Here is a 5,257-nt window from a genome sequence, read left to right as displayed (position 1 = left end):
CACCCCCAACCTACCCCCGCCCCAAAAGCAGCTCCAACAGAACGGCCAGAGGGCCCCAGGGAGCTGCAAAACTCATCCAGGAGAAAACGGCAGGAGCAGCAGGTGCCCCCCCTCAGGTCCCCATCTATGGGGCTTAGCAAAAAAAAAGGGGGGGAGTGGGGGCTGGAAGTACCCACTCCTGCTGAGAGCCCTGACCCTAGGGAAGGAGGCTGCTCACCCAGCCTTGGCCCTGCAGGGAATGTTGGGGGGCACAGAGGGGAGAAGCTCTTTCCCCCCTCCACATTCCTTTTGTTGCCACGATCCTTAATTCCCTCCTGCCCATACCCCTACAGGCAATGGCAGACGGTGCAGTTGCCCTCCTCCCACTCAGCACACCTTGCCCCATGTGGGCCGCCACAGGCAAGTGCCAGGCTGGGAGATGAGGTGCGAACAGTCGTGGCTAGGTCGGGGCCCCAGTGAAGCTGTGCCCCACCACCCTAGGCAATGAGGGGTAGTAATGGGGTACAGAATGAGTGGTGAGAGAGAGTGGAGTTAGGGAAGAGGGAGAAGAGAGGAGAGGAGAACAGAGGAGAGGAGGGAAAGGGATAAGAGGGGAGAGATGTGGGCAGAGAGCTTAGAGAGATGGCTGAATCCTCTATAGTCACCTGGCTTGGGGAGGATGGATGATCAGTGTCAAGGCAGGCTCGAGGACAGCTCCCCAAATCAGAAAGTGTTGCATAAAGAGTCCTGTGGGGAAAGAGCACAGGAACTCGGTTGCTGGGCCTCGAACCAGAAGGCTGATAGCACATGGTCAGACTGCCACTGTCTGAAGGGCCATTATCTTACAGAAGGTGCACATACTCCCAAGGGCCACTCTTGCCCTGGAGATCTTGGCCTTGAGGCCAAAGATGTTTCCATTTCTGATCTCCATGGGGAGGAGGGACTTAAGCCCAGTGGGTCAGGCCTGGCCTGGGTCCCCATACACCCTCATTCTGTCCTAGCCCAGGCCTCCATGAAGGAGAACCTGGTGGCAGCGCCCCAGGGCTTTCCAGAGATGAGCCTCCCCCGTCCCCACCCTGTACCCATTCCCAGCCTACCAAAGAGTATTCGTCCCGTCCCATCCCTGACCCTGTGGGTTACCATCTCAATTGTGGAACAATCAGACTCTTCCTCACCCTGTAGCGGGTCCCCTGATCCAGCCACCCCTGCCCCTTCCTGGAGAAGGTCCAGAGACAGGCAAGAGGACCCACTGAATAAAGAGAATGTTCTGGTGTCTCTTGGCTGAGACACTGGAACTGCTTTGTCAGGCCCAAGGGCTAGACAAGAAAAGAGGCCTCGAAAGCCTCTCCGGGGCTGTTAGCCTTGTGCTGATCTCCTGGGAGTGGGAGGCCACGTTGCCTGGGACATCCACAAGCCAATAGGAGCAGACAAGAAAGGCAGCCAGAACTGTGTTCCTGGGGCAGGCCGAGGGGCTTTCGGTGCCAGAAGGGCCTGTGTCCTAGGCTGCGATGCCAGTGAGTAAGGAGATGGGGAGGGGACAGCCGGAAGTGGTTGGCAGGGGAGAGATGGGAGACCTCCCCAGGAGAGAGGGAACCATTCAAGGACCTCCGCTGGGTCCCGAATAGGCTCCATGAGACTGGGGAGTCCTTCCCTGCCAGTTTTCTCATTTGTCACGGCCTATTTCCCTCCCCCGATCCCCGTGCCCTTGCCCACACACTCCCCTGTTTGGCCCACAGCACTTCGGGCCTAGGCACATGCCCCATCCCTAGAGTGCTCTTTTCAGCTGGGGAAGGGAAGAGGTGCTGGCTCCTTTCCAGAGACGCTTCTGTAGATGTGAGAGACCCTAGGTCCTGCCTTCCAACTCCTGCAGCCTCAGGAGGGGAAAAGGGACTGGGAAGTAAAGGGGGACCTTAGGGCCCCAAAGAACGGACCCTTGGAGACTCCCATCCTCTCTTCCCCGTCACCAAGTGCCCAGGAGACCCCTGGCTCAGACCAGCCCAGGGCCTTGCCCAGTGGCAGGGGAAAGGGGCACCTCACTCCACCTCGAAGTCATTTGACTGTCCCTGTCCACCTCACCACCCAGGTCGTCCACCACCCCTCCGGCTGCTCCCTGCACTCCGTCACAAGCAGCAGAGCGGGGCAGCTTTCTTATGCCATTTTCTACACTGTGCTTCACGAGTAGACCTTTCTTGCACTAGTTCCTATGACTGAGTCTCCAAGCTGGATTCCTAGCGGTCCCCTGTCCCTTCTGCCCTCACCTGGCTATGATTCCGTTGTTCCCCTCCCCCCTGCCTCTGTGTTCCGGTGAGAGTCTCTGTATGTGTACTGCTTTCTGTTTTGTTGCATTGTGGGGCAGAGGCCTCTCTGCTCTTGTTTAACCCCATAAAGAAATAAATGGTAAGACTTGATGATAATCCTCCCTTCATGGCTTTGTTCTGTGGCGTCAAGCCCTGCGAGAAAGAGGAAAAAGTCTAGGGCTTGTGGAAGGGGCAGGACCAGAGGACACTGACCCTGCGGAGGCGGAAGGGGGGGGCTTGTTGGCTCAAGTCTCAGAAAAAAAAAAAAAGAGGAAACTCTGCAGGAGGCCATTCAGACAAGGAGTCACAAAATCAACCTTCTGCAGTGATCAGATGGATAAGGCTGAGTGTGCGAGGTGGGCCAGGCTGAGGTGAAGGGCAGACTCCAAGGTTGTGAGTGGTGACAAGTGCAGGGTGCGTGCAGGCTGGAGGCGGCAGCTCAAGTCCAGGGTTGTCTTGTGGGAATGTGGGCCTACGGATGCCAGATCTCGGCCTTTTTCTTCGTGAAGCCCCCTCGCTTCTAAATGTTGGCTCGGGTCTGCAGAAAGCAAACCTCTGTGGGGGCTAAACACATTTGCAGTCCCCACAGGGCCTGGGGATCTCCAGTTTCCCACAGCTCCTGCAGCCTTGGGTTGTCGTCTACCAGCCTTGTGTGTCTCCCCCGCGGCTTCCCTAGGGGCCCGTGTACCCAGCACAGAAGTGAAAGGCACCCGGGAAGAACTGCCGGAAGGGCGACAGACAGAGCCCTCTGCCACCACCAGCTTTTCACATAAACAGGGCAAGGGAGGGCATGTGTTAGGAGGGAATCTGGTGTCCTCACCCAGCTTCTGAATTCTTTTGCCAAGAAAGCAGCAGCGCTTTCTTTTCCAACACCCCCCAGAGCAGCAGAGCAGGGAGGTTAGGGCGTCGTCCCTGGAGCCAGAGCGCGTGAGCGCAAAATCTAGCACCGCCGTCTCCTGCCTGTCCGGCTTTGCATGAGTTCCTTGACTTCTTTGAGCCGTGGTGACCTCATCTGTCAAAAGCGTTATGGTGTGAATTACACGGCGAACCTAAAGCACTTTGCACAACAGCTGCCATGGAAGGAGCTGCACAAGTATTGATTGTTATTGTCACTGCTCAGGCTTTTTTCTCTGTTCTTCACCTCCACTTAAAGATTTTATTTATTTATTTATCTATTTATGTATTTGAGAGAGAGAGAGAGTGGCAGGGAGGAGCAGAGGGAGAGGGACAAGCAGACTCCGCTCTGAGCGCAGAGCCCCACATGGGACTCGAGCCTGAGATCACCACCTGAGCTGAAATCAAGAGTCGGAGCCTTAACCGACTGAGCCACCCAGGTGCCCCTTCACCCCCTACTTAAAATGGTCACCAAGTTTTGTCAACTCTACCTCTGTCATGTGTCAACTCCTTCCCCTCCTTTCCACCCCCTCCCACTCTGCCGCTCACAGGCCTGCAGTAGCTCTCTCCTGAACTACCGCAATGGCCTACCAACTCATCTCTTGTTCAATCCCTCCAACTCCAACCCACCCTCCCCCAGCACAGGGTGCTGAAGCACTTAGGAGGTGCTCCAGAAATATTTTGTGAAAGAACTGTCGCCATGCAGCACATATCTAAACTTCCCAAGGCGAACAGACTACACCTGTGATCCAAACGTCAGCTGGCTTCACGTTGCCCGTACAATCAAGAGTAAACTTCTGAGCATTAATTTCAAGGCTCTGCATATTCTGATCCTATCCCACCAGTCTGATCTTCCACTGGAGGCTATTCCACACTCAAGTCCCAACCACATTTCCCAGCTGGCTGTTCACTGAATGAGCTCTGTGCCTTCTCATCTCCTACCCTTTGCTCACGTTGTTTCTTCTTTTTTTTTTCCTAAGATTTTATTTCTTTGAGAGAGAGAGAGCACGAGAAGTGGGAGGGTCAGAGGAAGAAGCAGACTCCCCGCAGAGCAGGGAGCCTGATGCAGGACTCGATCCTGGGACTTTGGGATCATGACCTGAGCCGAAGGCAGATGCCTAACCGACTGAGCCACCCAGGTGCCCCTACGTTGTTTCTTCTGCCTGGAATGGCTTCTCTCCACCTCTACCTATCACTGCCTCACCTAGTTTCCACAGTCCAGCTCAAACGCCCCCTCTGCTATGAAGACTCCCACACTCCCCCTCTCCCAAGCCGAGAGTGATCTGTACTTCTAGAACACTTTGCACATGTTGCACCTTATTCATGGTACTTATTACATCCTGCCTCTATTCAACACAGTCATTCATTCATCGAAACATACCTATCGAGCAATGCTTATATATGTCAGGCACTGTGCTCAATGTTGGGACTACAGCAGTAAAAGACCCACACATGATAGATCCACAAGATAACATGATGTTCTGTGTTTGGCAACCATGATATGCTTACTCTAACAGTCGAGTTTTTCTCTCACTACGTGTCAACTAGGAGAGCCAGGCTCTCTTGGCATTGGGCATAGGGAAAAAAGGTGAGGGACTAGAGGAGGCTACATACCCACAGTGCTAACGGAGTAAAAGACACCATAGCCATGCCAAGGAAGTACGGGCATACTTCAGAGATATCGTGTTGTTCAGTTCTAGAGCAGCACAATACAGCAAGTCGAATGTTTTGGTTTCCCAGTGTGTATAAAAGTTATGTTTGCACTATGCCATAGTCTGTTAAGTATACCGTAGCATTACATCTAAAAAAATGTACATCCCAGGATGCCTGGGTGGCTCGGTCGGTTAAGTGTCTGCCTTCGGCTCAAGTCATGATCCCAGGGTCCTGGGATGGAGCCCCGCATCGGGCTCCTTGCTCAGCGGGGAGCCTGCTTCTCCCTCTGACTCTGCCTCTCCCCCTGCTTGTGCTCTCTCCCTCTCTGACAAATGAATAAATAAAACCTTTAAAAATGTGCATACCTTAGTTTAAAAATACTTGATTGCTAAAAAACTGCTAACCATCCTCTGAGCTTTCAGGGAGTTGTAATT

This window comes from Eumetopias jubatus, unplaced genomic scaffold, assembly GCF_037043125.1.
Source record: "Eumetopias jubatus isolate StellerSeaLion01/CBP00866 unplaced genomic scaffold, mEumJub1_p1.0 scaffold_11, whole genome shotgun sequence".
Taxonomy (NCBI): domain Eukaryota; kingdom Metazoa; phylum Chordata; class Mammalia; order Carnivora; family Otariidae; genus Eumetopias; species Eumetopias jubatus.
The sequence above is the reverse complement of the archived record's forward strand: the minus strand, read 5'-3'. Positions refer to the sequence as shown.